This window comes from Dendrobates tinctorius, unplaced genomic scaffold (genome assembly GCF_039654945.1).
Source record: "Dendrobates tinctorius isolate UK_male_01 unplaced genomic scaffold, ASM3965494v1 ptg000156l, whole genome shotgun sequence".
Lineage (NCBI taxonomy): Eukaryota > Metazoa > Chordata > Amphibia > Anura > Dendrobatidae > Dendrobates > Dendrobates tinctorius.
Window position 1 is genome coordinate 29,258,398 of NW_027361823.1, and position 21,609 is coordinate 29,280,006.

Sequence of the window (21,609 nt, forward strand, 5' to 3'; positions counted from 1 at the left end):
GCGACTCATCTGCTACCGTCTGCTGAATACAAGGGGGGCACAATCTTTTGAGGCACGCATCCGGTAATGGGCATGCACAGAGTGCGCATTCTCTACGCTTAATTTTACTTGTAGCTTTCTTTCCCTAGAAAAGAAAAACACAGAAGGGGGGTCCCGTCACTGAGTGAACTTTCACGAAGATCACTTACCAGTGCCACAATCAAGTACCGGAGAACGAGGGGGATTTCTTTCGGTCGATGCTCCTGTCTGCCTGGAGGAGCTCTTACGAGTGGACTGGTCACTTCGTCCCGCATTACTGTCACGGGACCCTTTCTTTTTCTGTTTGACCTGCCGAAGGTCATCCAGGGGCGGCAGTGATGTTTGCCGCTGCTGCCCTTGCTTCTGCCACTGCTGCTGCTCTCGATCGCTTTCCATTACCACTGCTGCTGCTGCACACTGCTGCATGTAGTAATGTGGCCAAGGCAAGGAACCCTGCCCGGGTCCCGCCTAAATACCCCCTCCTCCGGTCAGCAGTATCCCTGCCGCGCCCCTCCCCCCCTTAACGGAGCTCCCTACCCCAGCTGGCGCCCGAACTCGCGCCATCGGTGTTTCCGATGGGCGCCGCCATCTTGGAATCGCCGCGCATGCGCAGTGGCGCGCTGACCCGGAAGCGCCTCCTCCGCCCGCCCCCTGACGTCACCACTACCCCGGAAACGCCGGAAGCCCCGCGGGACGCCCGGGAGCTCCGGAGCAGCGCCCGGTCGCAGCCCCCTGCACAGCGCTGCCAACCCATATGCGCCGCCGGAGCCGGGAATCCCCGGGGGGGGTATACTTACCGGCGGCGGCTAAATTCCTGGAGACGGACATCCTCCGGACGCCGCTCCCTGCTGTCCACGCCACCGCCGTGACACCCATCCTGGGCCACCGTGGCGTCTTCCAGGAAATCCGAACCAGGCCGAGGTAGGAGACCCCCTCGCTACCGGTGTCGGCTGGCCGGCCTGGGATCCAAATCTTCTGTAGGATCCCGTCCCCTCAGGAACAGGAAACCAACTGATGCGTGGGAGAGGTGCCGCCCTTTTGTATCTGTAGGTTTCCTGTTCCTATAGGGCGGATCCCCTCTCTCGTGGTGCTGTCATGGGAGTCCGAATAAATAATGTTTAACACTAGAGCATGTGTCAACCTCAGTATAGTAGACGTAGGAAGATGTGTAATAAACACAAACAAAATAACGGCCTATAGCAAAAGAAAAAACATCCCCTTTACATAGGATGGGTGATATATATTAATGATCACTGATATTAATGATCACTGGTGGTCACCAACAAGTAGTGTACCTCATGTGAATTACAAATGGTAGTGCTCACGTGTGATCACTAATCCATTCAGCTCTATGGGAGCGGAGCGGAAGTGCACGTGACCACTGCTTCCACGGCCACTGAGGGGAGAGCTGCTTAAGTCTGCATACCACTGCTCCATTCACATGGAGACAGAGGATCCCTGTTCTAGTTATTGGTAGATCTGAGTGGTTGGATCAAACATCATTTATCATCAAATCTTGTGGAGAGTGAGGTTGGCATCTCCATGTGATCTATTAGAATTATAAATAGGATGGAGAGGGCTCCCCTGCTCAGAAATACCCTCTATGTAGCAGTTCTTGTTACGGCAGACTGGGACCATCCATGTATTACATTCAAGTAAATGTCCACATGTAATACTATATGTCCCCTGTAGTGGCGCTGCAGTGGACATTAGCAGCTGATGGCAACTTACCATAGAAAAATCAGCCATTTGCCAAGGATTGAGTCTTCATACAAAATGTCTGGTCTGTGATAAAGACGACTCTTAGGTTTACTAGCATTAGGCTGTAAAATATAACTGTACAGTACTAGCCCACCACTGTGAACTATCCACTCTGAACCGTAAAAACGCATATGAAAACAAAAATGGATACAAAAAAAAAAATAAAGTCAGTGTGTACAAAACAAAGTATGGTAAATACAAAAAAACCTGTGTGAACAAGGCTTTACAGACTATAGATTGCAAATACAGATAGGAAACACTATATGGATGTTATGTGCCAGTCAAGGGCGGACATATCAAACGCTCCGCACAAAAGCCCAAGAGGTAAGGGGGGGTCCAATTGCACCTCCAAAGCTAAAAAGTTAAACATGAAGGCGTGTATTGTGATGAACCAATGGAGGCACATTGTGGTCTTGCATAGAGGCCCTCTTCTGTCTCTGTCTGCCCCTTGTGCTGGTGTGGCATCTCTAGCCCTGTCCCGGCTCTATCCTTCTAATACACGTCGATCCCTATTGTATATATAGTTGGAAACACTGAAGACCCCATTTGTAAAAGGGAATGTATGATTTATGGAGTAGACTTGGTCTGTATCTGTAATCCGGGAGAGTTCTCGGTCTCTTCTCTCGCTCTCTGTCACCTGGGTGGATATTGGGTTACGGCATCTATGAGGTTTGTGCTCAGGGGATTTACAATGGAGACGAGTTGCTCAGCAACTGGAGAAGGTCGTACAAGTTCAATAAATAGACCCAGGTTAATTAAGGACGTGAAGCTTCTACACATTTCAATACCTGAACAAATGAAAAATATAGTTCAGCTCAGTGATGTGATAAGAGTAAATCTGGATGTCCAAGATGCTGTAGAAGGTGCCAGTTATCAGAAATATATCCACTTAAAGGATGAATAATGGTCTACGCCAGCGATACTGGACCTTAGCACCCTTGATATAGCAAAACACTGAAGGAGCCAGCCATAAGCAGTACGGGCTTAGCCACACGGCCAATTTTCTGACTAAGGTCTACAGTCATTACCAAAAGTTTTGAGAATGACACAAATATTAATTTTTACAAAGTCTACTGCTTCATTTTTTCTAATGGCAATTTGCATATACTCCAGAATGTTATAAAGAGTGATCAGCTTAACAGCAATTACTTGCAAAGTCAATATTTGCCTAGAAAATGAACTTTATCCCCCAAAACACATTTCAACATCATTGCAGCCCTGCCTTAAAAGGCCCAGCTAACATCGTTTCAGTGATTGCTCCATTAACACAGGTGTGGGTGTTGATGAGGACAGGGCTGGAGATCAATCTGTCATGATTAAGTAAGAATGACACCACTGGACACTTTAAAAGGAGGCTGGTGCTTGGCATCATTGTTTCTCTTCTGTTAACCATGGTTATCTCTAAAGAAACACGTGCAGTCATCATTGCACTGCACAAAAATGGCCTAACAGGGAAGAGTATCACAGCTAGAAAGATTGCACCTCAGTCAACAATCTATCGCATCATCAAGAACTTCAAGGACAGAGGTTCCCTTGTTGCCAAAAAGGCTCCAGGGCGCCCAAGAAAGAACAGCAAGCACCAGGACCGTCTCTTAAAAGTGTTTCAGCTGCGGGATCGGGCTACCAGCAGTGCAGAGCTTGCTCAGGAATGGCAGCAGGCAGGTGTGAGTGCATCTGCACGCGCTGTGAGGCGGAGACTCTTGGAGCAAGGTCTGGTCTCAAGGAGGGCAGCAAAGAAGCCACTTCTCTCCAGGAAAAACATCATGGACAGACTGATATTCTGCAAGAGGTACAGGGAGTGGACTGCTGAGGACTGGGGTAAAGTCATTTTCTCTAATGAATCCCCTTTTCGATTGTTTGGGACATCTGGAAAACGGCTTATTCGGAGAAGACCAGGTGAGCGCTACCACCAGTCTTGTCTCATGCCAACTGTCAAGCATCCTGAAACCATTCATGTGTGGGGTTGCTTCTCAGCCAAGGGAATGGGCTCTCTCTCAGTCTTGCCTAAAAACACAGCCATGAATAAAGAATGGTACCAGAATGTCCTCCGAGAGCAACTTCTCACAACTGTCCAAGAGCAGTTTGGCGATCAACAATGCCTTTTTCAACATGATGGAGCACCTTGCCATAAAGCAAAGGTGATAACTAAATGGCTCAGGGAACAAAACAGAGATTTTGGGACCATGGCCTGGAAACTCCCCAGATCTTAATCCCATTGTGGTCAATCATCAAGAGACGGGTGGACAAACAAAAACCTTCAAATTCAGACAAAATAAAAGCATTGATTTTGCAAGAATGGACTGCTATCAGTCAGGATTTGATCCAGAAGTTGATTGAGAGCATGCCAGGGAGAATTGCTGAGGTCCTGAAGAAGAAGGGTCAACACTGCAAATATTGACTTGCTGCATTAACTCATTCTGTCAATATAACCTTTTGCTACTCATAATATGATTGCAATTATATTTCTGTATGTGATAAAAACATCTGACAAACACACATAAAAACCAGAGGCCAGCAGATCATGTGAAAATATAATATTTGTGTCATTCTCAAAACTTTTGGCCATGACTGTATACAAGTAAGAAATGCTGTGGATGTGCTCCACATTTCATACATTGCAGGAGGTGAAATCCATAGTGAAAATGAGCAACATAATTGGACACCATGATAGGACTCTGTGTGACAGCAACTATAAGGAAATGCCAAGTAAAGATTTAAAGGAACCAGTCAGGTCCTCCAAATCTCACAATACACCACCAGTGCTATGAAAATCAATAATCCAGCACCCAAATAATCCCCAGGATGGCCAGGACAACGGTTTATTTTATAGGAAAAAATCAACTATCTTTAAGGCCACCTTGTGCACATGCAAATATCGGGAAGTTGGGGTGCAGTCTCTTCTTACAAGACCCCACATCCCATCCTAGGTCCAAAGATGCTTGGGTGTACTGTTCCCGGCTACATCAGCGATCTGCGTGCACTCAGGAACGTCACATGAAAAGAAGCCCCATGGGGCAAGATTACATGTAAGGCTGGACACCAATCAGTGAAGAGACACCTCTGGACTAGTCAGGTCCCTGCGCATAGGCCGGGGCTGGCAATAAGACATTCTAGGCCTGCAGGGTTCCCTAATGAAGTCCTAACAATCCACATCCATCCAGCATTAGAGTTCACGTTTCTACAGCAGTATCCTATACACACTTCTTAAGATGCAAAGATACATGAAAGACCTGAGAATTGTGCAATGAACAAGGCATTAACTGGGGTGACCCCGGTCATGTGAATGCCACATTTATAATACAGAGCGTGAGAAGAGTCCATGTTTCATTCACTATAATCAGCCTATGAACTTATGAATATTAATGTCTATGCATTACCAAACTCAGTAATACATCTATCTTACCCATGCCATCATGCAAGGGTGGAGAAGCGTCTGCTACAACTGTCAAGCAGGTTGGCGGTCCTGCTAGGAGTAGATTCCCCATATAGTCAGGCCTGGGCCTCCCCAATGTGGAAATCAACTTCACCTGACGTGAGAAAATGTGTAGATATTGTGGCAGATAAAACCCATAGTAAAATGTTCCACCCCACATGTTGAGTAGTTCCAGAGTGGTTTTCAGTTGATCAGAAGGGGTGTCGGACCCCCAACAGATTTTAGCTTTGATTTTTCCAGCACACATTTTCACACCAACTTTTATATCTCAACTTTTCACCATTTTCCAGATCTTATAGCTTGCCGTCATTGAATGGAAACCTTCTTTTAACGTGTGCCTATTGAACGACACAAGACCGTGTTCACAGACTGTCCGTGTAGCCGTACACATCTCTGCTGACAACCGGGCGAGGAGCAGCAACAATGGAGGCCAAAAAATCATGAACTGCTCATCATTAAAGCAAAGCCAACTACAGGAAAACCTAAAGTCAGCATGGTTTCCAGTCTGCTGTTAGAGACTGGTGCTGGCTGTACATAACATCTGGCACCTGAGATGTATGGAGTTGGCTCAGTCACACCCCACATAAAGAAACACCCTTCCTCAGAAAGAGAGGACAGGTCTTCTATGAACAGTGAATGGGGCAAGGCTGCAAGACCAGCAGTCCATGAACAGAAGTGGTGCTACCTGGGGGGAAAGCTCAATGTGGGTGTGTATGTATGTATTATTAACAGGGGTCCCATATAAATTGCTAAATTGCCAATGGGTGGAATCAAAACAATTTGTTCACCCATGGCACAAGCCACATCAGCTCCAATAGTCCATAATAAACCAGAGAAAGAAGGAGCAAACAATGATTATCTCCTTGATAAAGCAGACATCCTGCGCGGCGAAACGCGTGTCGGGGGTCACTGCCAGACGGTCCTCCTCTCCCTCCCTCCTCTGGTAAGACAGCTCACTTACATCCATGGTTGTCTCCTAGTGGGACTTTCCTTCATTCATGCCTATGTTTCCCCACATTATATGGATGCTATGTACCTCCCTTATGATTGAGTTGTGCTCAGGGCAGGTACTGGGAACATTCTGAGCCACATGGCTCTTAACCATTTACGGGGTGGCATTACATTATTGGGCCTTTTTTGATTAGACACATTGCTTGGAATATTCATATGAGGATATGGTTTGGGGAGAGGGGCTGCTTAGGTGTATATTCATCTGCCTCACATTGACACTTTAATATGATCTTGTGCACTTTTTGTATGTTACTTTTTAATAATAAAAATTGATACTTTTTGCATCATCGTTTGCTCCTTCTTTCTCTGGTTTATAGTGTATGTACAGTGGGGAAAAAAAGTATTTAGTCAGTCAGCAATAGTGCAAGTTCCACCACTTAAAAAGATGAGAGGCGTCTGTAATTTACATCATAGGTAGACCTCAACTATGGGAGACAAACTGAGAAAAAAAAATCCAGAAAATCACATTGTCTGTTTTTTTTTCATTTTATTTGCATATTATGGTGGAAAATAAGTATTTGGTCAGAAACAAGCAATCAAGATTTCTGGCTCTCACAGACCTGTAACTTCTTCTTTAAGAGTCTCCTCTTTCCTCCACTCATTACCTGTAGTAATGGCACCTGTTTAAACTTGTTATCAGTATAAAAAGACACCTGTGCACACCCTCAAACAGTCTGACTCCAAACTCCACTATAGTGAAGACCAAAGAGCTGTCAAAGGACACCAGAAACAAAATTGTAGCCCTGCACCAGGCTGGGAAGACTGAATCTGCAATAGCCAACTAGCTTGGAGTGAAGAAATCAACTGTGGGAGCAATAATTAGAAAATGGAAGACATACAAGACCACTGATAATCTCCCTCGATCTGGTGCTCCACGCAAAATCCCACCCCGTGGGGTCAGAATGATCACAAGAACGGTGAGCAAAAATCCCAGAACCACGCGGGGGGGACCTAGTGAATGAACTGCAGAGAGCTGGGACCAATGTAACAAGGCCTACCATAAGTAACACACTACGCCACCATGGACTCAGATCCTGCAGTGCCAGACGTGTCCCACTGCTTAAGCCTGTACATGTCCGGGCCCGTCTGAAGTTTGCTAGATAGCATTTGGATGATCCAGAGGAGTTTTGGGAGAATGTCCTATGGTCTGATGAAACCAAACTGGAACTGTTTGGTAGAAACACAACTTGTCGTGTTTGGAGGAAAAAGAATACTGAGTTGCATCCATCAAACACCATACCTACTGTAAAGCATGGTGGTGGAAACATCATGCTTTGGGGCTGTTTCTCTGCAAAGGGGCCAGGACGACTGATCCGGGTACATGAAAGAATGAATGGGGCCATGTATCATGAGATTTTGAGTGCAAACCTCCTTCCATCAGCAAGGGCATTGAAGATGAAACGTGGCTGGGTGTTTCAACATGACAATCATCTAAAGCACACCGCCAGGGCAACGAAGGAGTGGCTTCGTAAGAAGCATTTCAAGGCCCTGGAGTGGCCTAACCAGTCTCCAGATCTCAACCCTATAGAAAACCTTTGGAGGGAGTTGAAAGTCCGTGTTGCCAAGCGAAAAGCCAAAAACATCACTGCTCTAGAGGAGATCTGCATGGAGGAATGGGCCAACATACCAACAACAGTGTGTGGCAACCTTGTGAAGACTTACAGAAAACGTTTGACCTCTGTCATTGCCAACAAAGGATATATCACAAAGAATTGAGATTAAATTTTGTTTCTGACCAAATACTTATTTTCCACCATAATATGCAAATAAAATGAAAAAAAAACAGACAATGTGATTTTCTGGATTTTTTTTCCTCAGTTTGTCTCCCATAGTTGAGGTCTACCTATGATGTAAATTACAGACGCCTCTCATCTTTTTAAGTGGTGGAACTTGCACTATTGCTGACTGACTAAATACTTTTTTTCCCCACTGTATGTATGTATGTATGTATGTCTGGGATTGGCATCTGCACTATCGCAGCTACAGCCACAAAATTTTGCACAATCACACGTCTGGACCCCGAGAGCGTCATAGGCTATGTTGTGAGGCGAAATTTTAACCCCGCGCGTTCCAATTCACCAAACAATTTTGGCGCTATCTACATAATGGGGAAAAAGTGAAAGGAAAAGTGTTGGAGGCAAATTGACAGCTGCCAGATGTGAACAAGGGGGACTTAAAGAATGAGAGCGATGGCGCCAAAGAGTATATATCGTACAGTTGCTAAGGTGGGGCCCTGACATGGGATACTCATCACACACAGATATGAACACACACACAAAATGCGCCACACACTACCACGTGCTACACCACATATACCACCCTTAGCACACATTTCACCACACATACACCAACCTCGCCACATAAAAGTCGAAACACAAAAGTCGCCACTCAAAACTCGCCACGCTGTTCCAGAGCTGTTTAAAAGATGAAAAATGAGCTGTGATTGGTTGCTATCAGCAACAGTTTTCTTTGTAGACAGTTGTGGTAACTGAGGCCTATTATTCTTATTTCTCTGGTGTTATCGTCCTTCTGTAAAGCTGGAAATAACACAATTTATTACTGTGCCAACACAGACCACCCTCTGACACAGACTGCAGGGGGAGCCCAGTATTACACAGGATAGGATTACATACACGACTCAGCAGTCAGTATCACACAGGATAGGATTAGATACACAGCTCAGCAGTCAGTTTCACACAAAATAGTATTAGATACACGGCTCAGCAGACAGTATCACACAGAATAGGATTAGATACACGGCTCAGCAGTCAGTATCACACAGGAGAGGATTAGATGCACGGTTTTTATGTGCAATATAATTATTATAATTTGTTATAACCACAGTTGGTTACTATGCCCAGGCAACGCCAGGCTCTTCAGCTAGTATATATACATAACCCAATCTGTTGATTATTCTCCGGAGCACCATCAAATGGAAAGAACATAACACAATAAACCTACAAAGAAAGGGACGCCCACCAAAACTCTCAACCCGGGCAAGGAGGGCATTTATCAGAGAGAAAGCACAGAGACCAAAAGTAAACCCTGAAGGAGCTGCAGAGTTCCCAACCAGAGACTGGAGTATCTGTCCATATGACCACAATAAACCGCACACTCCATAGAGGTGGCCTTTATGGAAGAGTTGGCAGTAAAAAGACTTTACTTACAAAATTTGTTAGGCTCGTTTTGAGTTTGCCAAAAGGTATGTAGGTGACTCCCCACATGAATGATGGAAGGTGCTGTGGTCTGATGAGACCAAAATTGAACTTTTTGTCCACCAAGGTAAATGCTATGTCTGGCGCCAAAATAACTCATCACCTCAAGAACACTACCCCCACACTGAAACTTGGTAGTAGCAGCATCATGCTGCAGAGATTTTTTTCTGCAGCAGAGACAGGGTAATACAGGGAGATTCCCATTTCAGTCTGTCAGTGATTTGAGACTGGGATGGAGGATCACCTTTCAACAAGACAAGGACGCAAAGAACACTGCTAAAGCAACACTCGAGTGGTTTAAGGAGAAACGTGTAAATGTTTTGGAGTGGCCTAGTCAAAGCCCAGATCTTAGTCCAATTGAGAATCTGTGGTCAGACTTAAAGATTCCTGTTCACCAGAGGAAACCATCTAACTTGAAAGAGCTGCATCAGTTTTGTCTTGAGAAATTGGCAAAAATCCGAGTGGCAAGATGTGGAAAGCCGAGAGACTTCTCTAAAGCAAATTGCAGCTGCTGTAATTACCACAAAAGGAGGCTCTAGACAGTACTGACTTTAAGGGGGTGAATATGTATGCACACGCAAGTTTTTAGTCATTTTGTCCTATTTGTTGTTTGGTTCACAATAAAAGAAATACAAATGTTCACAGTTGTAGGAATGTTCTTTACATGAACTGATGCCTCTCAAACAAAAAAAAAAAAAACGTGAAGTTCCAGATTGTAAGGTAGCAAAACAAACAAAAATGAGGATGAATATTTCCACTGTTTAGGTTGTGGGTTTTTAACATACAAGGGGGTCTACTTCATTTAAAAATGGATTGTCCACGTAGTGAACAACCCCTTTAATGTGGCACTTTCCCTCCCATATAGAATATCCCACCATTACACCAATTTCCGTTTTTACTACCAGTGTTTTACAGAACTGTTCCCATAATATGAAAACAGCAATCACTGAGAAAGTATTTTAGGAAGTGGAAATGGTTGCACCAGAACAGCATCAACGTCAGAGTAATAACGAGCCACAATCTGAGCTTTTATGTGGAAATGTGCAGCAGTCAGAAGTGCATATCTTGGCTGAGCGAGCGCCGCTATCTATATATAGTGCAGACAGCGCGCGGCTGGGGGAACAATAAGACGCACATAGAGGCAATGTGCTGGAAGACAATAGGAAGAGCAGGTCTGTGAGCGTAGACGGACCGACACCAGCTTCAGACAGACCCCCATGGGTCACGTCATTGCCCCCAACGTCTCAGTGCCAGTCTCACAGGAGCAGAAACTTTACAGAAGATTTTCAGTTCTCATTTTATATGAGGAAATATATTATTTAGCAGGCAGAGGGAACATTCATTTTGCCCAGACCCTGAGAGCTATATTTTTCCTACCGTCTTGTTTGCACTTAGCAGAGGAATAGAGGACAGTGGTTGTCATAGTAACCTCCTTCTTACACTTGCTTTTCTTGTGGTTTTTAGCATTTTCATTTTTCTCTGTATTTCTCTACTGATCCATGCAACCGATGCCACCGTGTAATGGATTCAGCACTGGTACTGACAGATATGATCTACCAGGCACTCGATAATGAAAAATAACACATTATGTATAAGGCTGATGTAACTGTGCAAAAATAAAATTGAAAAAAAAAAAACAGATTTTTCTAGAAAATCTCCTGCTAGCAAAAGACAAAGCAAAAGTCAGAGGAACGAGCACCTATGGAGCACGGCAGACGTATGTGCAAGTCACAAAAAAATGAATGGGTAAAAATCTAAACCTCCAGATCCCCATACTTATGGATGGGTCAGGTTAGGAGATCGACCCTCTTCCCCTATAGATATAGCATTGTCAAAGCGTTTTACCTTGTTTATTTAGTAATCTATATGTGTAGTCTGCCCTTGCTATAATATATAGCAGCTCTCCATACACGGACCTGCCAGAGAGCCTGGAAACTATAAACACAGTAGCCAATCAGAGCTGTAGAGAAGCAGGAAGAGCAGCGGCCTAAACCAATAATGTGACAGGGGGTGTGTCCAAGACCACCGCAGACTCCCTCTAACCACTGTAGCTAAAATGTAGTCACACATCACAGCTCTGCAATAACGAAGCAGAGCTAAAGCTGCCAAGGAGCCATTAGTTAGGAAAATCAGAAACCTGTAAAGCATTTCTTATTGGTGCATTCTGATGACATTATGGGAGAGTCTGCACTTGCCATTATAATAATGTATTGCATTTACTGCACATTAGGGTGACTGAATGATTTATGCAGTAGCAATACGCGGTGTATTGGGGTGAATTCCCACACTGCAGATTTTATCTGACTTGCTCAATTTAAGAGGATAGAAAAAGTACCCACAACTAGTCTAAGGCTGTATAAGGGTTTTTTTTTTTGTTTTGTTTTTTTTTTTTAAGAGACCGACTGTAAAAAAAAAAAAAAAAAAAAACAAATACATGTTTATTTTTTTTATTTTTTTTTTATAAGAGCTGGATTCGGCCAATTAATCTGTGGGGGAAATCACGGACTATACAATGACGTCACCAATGCGAGTGCTGTCCTTTTATTAGAAGTTTAATGGGTAAGAGAAGTTTTGATCTTAATTTTTTTTTTTTTTGCATACGAGAAAAATGGCTGCAACACCGTTGGTCAAAACAGACACAGATCGAAAATGGATGAAAAATCAGATCCAGCACACTCATAAAGAACAGTTTTCTTTTTGTAGGGGCAAGAGGGGGGGCACTAATAGATGTGTGAGGTCTAAGAGAGCGTGGTCCCATACCGCAGCACCAATGTGAGACTTGACACGCCACATAGGGTCTGTACATACGGCTTTGTTTTATGTACGTGAAGTTAGTTGGTGTAACTAGATCCTCAGGACCAGGTCCAGTTGTCTGTGGCCACTGGACAGAAGCCCCGAGAACCGCCTCTTAATTGACAACATCCGTGCCTCTTATTTGGATTAGCCACACTGGTGAGACGTAACATGTGCGTCACATCACAACAATGATTTCGCCCCAGCCTGGCTAATCAAAAGGGAAGCGATGGAAGGAGTCAGATAAGAGACAGCCGCACCTCCCGAACCGGTTCTGTTCCAGAGATGTCAGTGCCGCATCACCCAATGGTCACACTGGCTGCAGCCATGCAGTATTCCGCCAGAGCTGACATCCCTTCTGAAGGAATAGTGAAGGATACAGCAAATTTTAAATTGTTGCTTAACTGCATCGGTCCAGTGAAAATGTCATTTGACTTGCAAAAGGCATGAATGGCGCCAATCCTAGAGGAGAGCATGGGGGGGGGTTTCTGTTTTATATAAGGCACTTTAGCAAATAAGTAGGAATGTCCAGTAGTGGACAACGCCTTTATACAAGTATAGAAAACGGTCTGCTCCCCTCCTTTCCCCCACATGTCTGCAGTTCTGGGATTCCCCCCAGTTAGACACATAGCTACATGTGAGCGCTAAAAAAAAACGTTACTGCGCAGCTCAGTTATTCACCAGCATTATTGTATAGGAAAGCCCGTAATTAACCAGTTAAGCATGCCTGTCATTAGGCCGATGACTCCATGAAATGACAAATAATTGACCTGGCATTTTATTGTCGTGTTTGATTGAAACATTATGGCGTGATTCGCAATGGCTTGTAAAGTCATTTACAAAACATACTAATGGGCAGAGATAATGAATCCCTTTTTCATGGCGGGTTGTCACAGACGGTCTTATATAATGTGCATCGGCCACCACCTTGGTGTACCCGCAGCAGCACATACCTTGTGATATCACATAGAAAGAGAGCAGAACTCTGCTGCGGCTGCACACCTGAACCATGCCGATCACGGCGGCCACAACTAGTCACAGCCACCGTTCACAAGCCGCCATGCTCCAGTGGCTGCTGGAGTAGGAAATCTCTGTCTTTAAGACGGTGCCAATAACAGGAGAAATGCAAAGCAGCACAAAGAGGAACATGAGCTAGAAAGGGAAAGCAGGTTAAACAGAGTTAATCAGAGTGAAGCGAGACAGACGGGGGGAGCATCCTCTGCTCTGAGACTGTGTGGGTGAGAGGCGGAAGAGCCCCGGAGACACTGCCGCTTATATAATCACTTATTGTGCACTGCAGTGGCGGCTCTTACCCAGCATGACCCGCATACACAACCATTTCTACTAAGAAACTAGTCAAAGTCATATGCTTGTAATGCAAAACTATTTTATAGGCGCGTATACATCTATAATCTGAGATTATAAATCTGGACTGATGGTGAATTAACTAAAGAAGCTCTGCACTTTACACTAGTACCCATCGGTGGTCTTCAAGGGTAACACACACGATTTATCTCTTGTGGATTTTCTACAGTTGAAAAATCACACTGGCAAAATCGCACCAAGTTACTGTATGCAGATTTACCAAAAATCCACAGCGAAAAAGCACAGGATTAATTGGCATATTATGGATAAAAAACCTGCAGGACCATTCCCAGTCAGCTCCAGATCATCAATATATGATCGGGGTGAAAGGGGGGATGGCACCCGGCTGGAGATGCACATTAGTCCCCCTATTCATTTCAATGGAGAGGTGGAGTGGGCTTGCGGTTCCTGGCTGCAGCCACCACAACTGAGCACTTCTGACCACGGGAACAGGTGACGGGCGCTGCACTCAGCACAAATCAGATACTAATCCTAAAAATTTGATTAGAATTTGATCCAATTTTCTCAAAGGAGGAGAAGATGGGGAGAAAAAAGAAAACTAAAAATTCCCTCTTATCCATTTTGTTATTCTATGGATATCGGATGGCACTCAGATATCATCCGAGTGATGTATGATTTTTTTGAAGGACCCACTGACTTCCATGGTCGAGTGTGATCCGAATATTGGGTGCAAATCGTGCATTATGATATTTTTCCTCTGAAAGACTCAATTAAGGTCAATGAAGCTGTGTAGTGCAGGTCAAGAGACCCAGAGCCGCGGTAGGAAATCTGGGTCAGTACTTGGCCTGCTATACTCAGACGTCTGTATTCATCCTAATGAACAGTTGATAAAATAGATGGAAAGTCCAATGCATATCCAACATGTGTAACCATACCTTAAAAAGGGCAAGGCTTTCCCAAGTGTCTTGTGTACAACTCATAGTTTTTGCAATTTGCTTACTGACAGTCGTGTAGTTGACTCCCTGCAGCACCCTGGGGATCCGACTTGCTGTATTACAAGTCCAGACGCACTGCCCTACACAAACCCATGGCAGACAATATGCTGAGTGCTGGCAGCACACACATCTCACAACATTAGGAGAAGGTGAGAACAAGACATTTGGGGTGATGGGCCAAGTTATATTCCAGTAAAACCTGCTTTTACCACATACTTATTACACACGCTGTGGAAATAGTCCACCTCAAGCCAAGCAGCGGAAACTGCACCCCTAACTCTGCTGTCACACTGCCAATGTTATCGCATCAATTCCCAGCATTAAACGCGTTCTATGCCATCCAATAATGAGAGAGTTGTACAACCTTTCCAATATAAAGCAAGCCAGGGAAGACGGGAAGTGGTAGAAAATGCAGGATTTGTGGACGACCAAGGCAACTGTGTGCGAAGGGAAGAATATGGCACCTACCATTATATCCATACAGCCAGTATATCTCACCGGTGACACTTCTGTGACTCCCAAGTGCCATGCTGTTTGGATATATGTGCAGTCACATCAGAGGCGGACATACCCAAGGGGTGAGGGGGACACCAGAGCAAAAAGCCAAAGCAGCTTCTACCAGACATAAGAAGGGTGCGCTAGGATTATTAGGCGCAGGTATGGCGTCAGAGCATTGGTGACTTTCAGCCCTCCGCACTTGGTGACCCTTTTCTAACTTTACGGGGTCTCCACTTCATGGCGGAGTTGACGCAGCTCCTTCCACTTTTCATTAAGATCACTCACATATAACGGGGGAATATTTAGGAGGGAAGAAAGGTCATAAGCTGACTTGTTACACCGATGGCTCCTATTACAAGATCGCGCTGCTATCAGATCTCACAAATGATAGTAGAGGCAGCCTGCATAGCCAAATGCTCGATTTTATACAATAGTGACAATAGGTCTCAATGAAAAACCTAAAATCAATAATTTGATTCAATGACATTTTCAGACTTTGTTTTTGGCATTGATTTCGTTCCAACATCCACAAACTGTTAAATTCTGCCTTCCACAAGCTTTCCATTTCATTTGAATGTGAAAATGCATCTAGAACGCACAGTCACTTTTTTGTTCTAACCAGCACCGTAGCTAATGGGGGGGGGGCAGAGGGGGCCATCGCCCAGAGCCCCGTCATATGAAGGGGCCAACCGGGAGTCATGAGGCAGAAGACAGCACAGGAGGAGAGCAGGAACATGCCTGCTCCCCTGCCTGATGGAGACTCTGCACACTGGTAACACAGTGGCCAGTTGCAGAGTCTCCCTCCTGCCCTGGACAGAGGACAGAGCAGGCTCACTGACCTGAGGAGCTTCTGTTAGGATGCAGTTTTGTGCAGGCTGGGTCCTAGTGCCCACCCTGCATTTCACTCAGACACTTCCTGGTGCTGCCTCACTGCCTGCAAACTTCATTGGTAAGTGGGGATGAAATTCATAAAATGAAGGCATGTCATGGTCACTGTGGGGTGAAGGTGAGAGGATGGTGGTATTATGGGAGCTGAAGTGAGGGAGGGGGACAGGGCACTGGGGGTGAATGCGATAGGATGGGGTATTGTGGGGACTGAATTGGGGAGGGGGACAAGTGGGGGACAGGGCACTGGGGGTGAATGCGATAGGATGGGGTATTGTGGGGACTGAATTGGGGAGGGGGACAAGTGGGGGAAAGGGCACTGGGGGGTGAGGGGCGACAGTACTGGGGGGCTGATCATTATATTGTTTTGTTAGGAGATTATATGCAGTCTATTACATCCTCATAGAGTATAATCCTAAAATATTACGTTTTATTAGATATATATTAAAAATAGTGAATAAAATACAGAGGCTGCTAAGCTAAATGGGGAAAACAAACAGACTGACTGAATAAAGTGCATAAATATACCCTAATTTTTTGGGCAGATATTACAATGATTCAATCACACAAAGTGCCTAAAGCAAATACTGTACAAAAAGGTACACTCTCCATGGAAAAAGCTGAAAAAACAGTGCAGCAAAACCCCAAACTTACAGGCTTTCACAACAGAGAGGCTGAACGCAGCCAAGCAATGGTGTGGCCTGTGGGAAATAAACACTTAAGGCCCCTTTACAATTAGTGATGCACCAGCGATCCCGACCACGATACGACCCGGTCAGGATCGCTGGTGCATCGCTAAATGGTCGCTAGTGAGCTGCCAAACAGGCAGATTTCACAGCGATGCAGCACCGATACAGCGGTCGTTACTTACCTTTCAGACGAGGCGATCCTGACGTCCTCCCGTCCGCGTCCATGCGTCGCTAGTCGGCGCCAGCAGGAAGCGCCCGACGAGAAATGGAGCTGCGCGATCAGCGACAGACAGCGGGGGAGCCGGTCGGAGTTAAGTATCACACATAGCGATATCGCTGCTGCGTCACCAAATCGGTGATGCTTTAGCGATATTGCTAGCGATATCGCTATGTGTAAAACCTCCTTTGGTCTGCTAAGATTTAAGGGGAACCTGTCTCCAGGTTTGGCCGATAAGATATATGGCCATCACCTTTCAGGGCTGATATACACCATGCTAAAATGCTGTATATCTGCCCCCAACCCAACCTGTAAGAGAAGAAAAAGTCTTAGTTACTCACCGGTTAACGGTATTTTTCGGAGTCCATGACAGCACCACCTGAGAGGGGATCCGCCCTTCAGGAACAGGAAACCTACAGATAGAAAAGGGCGGCACCTCTCCCACGCATCAGTTGGATTACAGAGCACAGAGGACCACAATGGTTAATAGCATAACTTATATACAATACTATACACGACTATTTAAATTACCCGTGTACGTATAAGAGGAAGGAGTGCACACCCAAAATAGACTAAAAGGGAGGGAATATACGGGTGCTGTCATGGACTCCGAAAAATACCGTTAACCGGTGAGTAACTAAGACTTTATCGGTCGTCCATGACAGCACCACCTGAGAGAATTACAGAGAGTAATAACTATTTAGGGAGGGACTACAGCCTGCAGCACCCTTATACCAAAAGAGAGGTCTGTGGAAGCACCCAGGTCTAGCCTATAATGACTATAAAAGGTGCTCGGAGAGGACCAAGTAGCCGCCTTACATATCTGGTCGATGGAGACTTCTGATCTCTCGGCTCACGAGGTCGCCATGGCTCTGGTGGAATGCGCCCTCAGCTTCCCAGGTGGCGACCTGCCTTTTGAAGTGTATGCTACAGAAATTGCTTCTCTAATCCACCTGGCTAGTGTATTTTTTGACACTCTACAACCTTTCCTAGGGCCTTGGTGGGAAATAAATAGGGCATTATCTTTCTTCCAAGGATCAGTAGCTGCCAGATATTCTATGAGGCATTTCCTAACATCCAGGGTATGTAGTTTTTCTTCCTTCTCATTAGCTGGATTAGGGAGGAAGGATGGAAGGACTATTTCCTGAGTCCTATGAAAGTTAGAAACCACTTTAGGTAAGTACGCCGGATCAGGTCTGAGTATTACCCGTCCTAACCTGTATATAAGGAGGACGCCTAAATAATGCCTGGATGTCGCTTACTCTGCGAGCTGAGGTTAGAGCTACCAGGAAGGCTACTTTGAGGGACAGATTTTTAATGGAAGCTGATGAAATAGGTTCGAATGGAGCTTCCGTCATGGCCGTAAGGACTAGATTCAAGTCCCATGGCATGAATCTATCCTTCACTACTGGCCTGGACCTACCTGCTGCCTTAATGAACCTACTGATCCAGTAATTACCTGCGATGTTGCAGCTAAAGAGAGCCCCCAAAGCTGATACTTGTACTTTAAGAGTACTAGTGGAAAGTCCCATATCCAGACCTTTCTGAAGAAACTCTAAGATCTGATTTATTGGAGTTGAACCCCCAGCAACTATTTCAGAGCGCTGCAGGAACTTCTTCCAAATTCTAGCATAGATCTTGGTAGTAATGGCCTTCCTATTCTTAAGTAGGGTGTTAATCAAGTCTGGGGAGAAGTCTTTTTCTTTTAAGAGTGCCCGCTCAAACTCCACGCCGTCTGATGTAGGCCAGCCACCTGAGGGTGGAAGACTGGGCCGTGGGATACGAGATCCGGGATGTCCGGAAGAACCCAAGGATCGAACACCGACATGGTCCTGAGGCATGAGAACCATGCCCTCCTGGGCAAAAATGGAGCAATAACTATGACCCTTGCTCTGTCTCTCTTGATTTTTCTCAACACCAAGGGTAGTAGCGATAGGGGAGGGAAGGCGTATGCTAGCCTGAAGTCCCGCTTTATCAGAAAGGCATCTACCGCCAGGGGGTTCTCTCTGGGATTTAGGGAGCAGAATAGTCTTAATTTCCTTGGTGGCGAAGAGATCTACCTCTGACTGTCTCCATTTTTGTATAATCAGGTCGAAGATCGAATTGTTTAGGGACCATTCTCCTTGTTTTAGTAGGTTGCGGCATTTATGTCAACAGGACAAGGGATTCCCAGCCAGACTCCCATGCCGGTACTGGCCCGGCCTCAAGCTGCTTAACGGCTGCGCTCTGACGAGGGCATGCACATTCAGCTTAGAATGGCTGTTCTGCTAGTTGGAACAACCGTTCTGCCACATTCCTCAGGGGTTTGGAACGAGTCCCACCTTGGTGGTTGACATAAGCCACTGTGACCTGATTGTCGGAGAACACTCGCACATGATGGCTCTGCAGATACATAAGTAACTTCTTAGCTGCCTGCTCTACTGCTGTCAGTTCTTTTCAAATTAGATGACATTTTTATCTGGTGATGGTCCCATAGGCCCTGGACTAGGACTTCACCCATATGAGCCCCCCAACCGGAAGGGCTAGCATCCGTAGTGACTATGGGGGATATGTCACACTCCCAGGGAACCCCTCTGGACAAATTATCCTTTTCTAGCCACCACTCTAGGGACTCCCTTGTGCTTCGGGACAAGGTTAGCTGGCCCTCCAAGTAACCTCCAAGGATTTTTTGGTGCAGTAAGACCTCCCCTGTAGTGTTCTTAAATGAAACTGGGCCCACTGGACCGCCGGATACAGGAGGAAAGGGAACCCAGAAGGGACATGGCTTTCTTGAGGGACATGGTGGGGTTATTGGCAGCGTTTAGGATCTGATAGTGTAGGCGAACAAGCTTCTCCGGAGGCAGCCTGTTTCTCAGAATCTAGAATCAGGCCTAAAAATTGCTGAATTCTCATCGGCTGTAACCGAGATTTTTTGATATTAAGCAGCCAACCTAACCGCTCTAGGGCCGACATTGCCCTCTGTAGCTGTTCCTTACAATGTTTTGCCGTTTTCCCTATAATCAGGAAGTCATCTAAGTAGGGGACTACTAGAATGTTAAATTCACGTAGATGGGCCATAACTTCCTTCCACCACTTTAGTAAACACCCGGGGAGCGACTGCCACCCCAAAGGGGAGGGCCGCATATTGGAAATGTTCAACTGACCCATTTAACTGAACCGCTACTCTGAGGAAGCGCTGATGGGCTGTATGAATGGGTATATGGTAGTATGCATCTTTTAAATCTAACACCACCATAAAGCAGTTTTGAAACAACAACTTTATTGTTGAATTGATTGTTTCCATTTTGAACTGCCGTATAACCAAGAAATCGTTTGAGGGACTTGAGATTAATTATAGTCCTAAAGGAGCCGTCTGGCTTGCGGACCAGGAACAGAGGGGAGTAGAAACCTTTCCCCCTTTCTCCCTCTGGAACCATAGTCCGGACTTTCTTGTGGCAAAGCTCATGAACCTCGGCCTCCAGGGCAGCTTGTTCTGATGTGGAAGACCTGAGAGGGGTGACCTTAAATTGATCTAGGGGAACCCGGGTGAACTCTAGTCGTAAACCCGCAGCTATCACCCCCAGTATCCAGTTGCTGCTAGAGATCAGCGACCAGGCTGGGTAGAAGGCAGCTAGTCTCCCCCCACAGCATCTAGTCATTGGGGCGGTTTTTTAGTGTCACGTGATGGACATTCCTGGCGCCCCCCTCCTCCGAACATGAAACCTGTACTCTCCTTCTTTTGTCGTCCCATCTGCCCTGATCTCTGGACGGCCTTCTATGGAAATATCCTTTCCTGGTGAAGGGGCGTCTATAAGAAGGATTCGGGAGGCTGGGGAACTTCTTTTTATCGTTCCCGGCTTTCTCTAAAAGTTCGTCCAGGATGGGGCCAAACAGATATTCCCCTCATATGGAATGGATATCTCCTGGCCAGCATTTTAACCAGAGGGCCCTTCGAGCTGCGTTTGATAACCCAGCTGATCTAGCCGCCATCCTTGCAGTCTGCTGAGGCATCAGCCAAGAAAGCCGCAGCACTCTGGATGATCGGTAGAGTTTTCCGACTGGATGCTCTTGGGGCTCCGTCCTTCAGATGGGAATCTAGTTGATCTAGCCAGACCATCACGGATCTGGCTATACAAGTGGCAGCTATCGCTGGTCTTAGGGCGCATGCTGACATCTCCCATGTTCCCTTTAGAAAGGAATCCGCTTTTTTATCCAGCGGGTCTTTTAAGGAGGCCATATCATCGAACGGTATGGAGAACTTTTTGGAGGCTTTGGCTACTGCCGCGTCCAGCTTAGGGGCCTTATCCCATCTGTTTACCACTGGGTCATCAAATGGGTACCTCCGTTTGAAGGCAGGTGGTAAGGAGCCCCTTTTTTCGGGTCTCTTCCATTCCCTTTCTATCAGGCTCTGGACCTTATCATTTAATGGAAAAGCTTTGTGTTTCCTGGGATCTAGACCTCCGAACATTACCTGTGCCGAAAGCTCTGGCTTTGAGTCTGCTACTGCCATGGTGGACCTTATTGCTTTAAAGGGCTTGTCCATCTGGTCTAATGGAAAGCAGAATCGGCTTGAGTCTTCATCCGAAGAGGATGAAGTGGAGGCCGGGGAATCCGAGGAGTAATTGTTCCTAGGGGCAGCTGAGGACTCCGACCCTGAGAAACTAAATTCTCTCCCCCTAGAAGAGTCCCTTTTAGATAGGGCTTTCATCTCTGTCCCTGTAAGGATGGGGGAAAGTGCAAGGGCCTGTCAGTCTATGCCTGGGCCCCCGTCCCCTTCCAACCCCTACCG

General features: G+C 45.9%; 1 protein-coding gene across 2 annotated transcripts in view; it reads right to left on the reverse strand.

The window, feature by feature from the left end:
* Positions 1 to 21,609, reverse strand: part of JMJD1C (jumonji domain containing 1C) — a 278,879-nt gene that overhangs the window by 136,559 nt on the left and 120,711 nt on the right. The window lies entirely within an intron of this gene.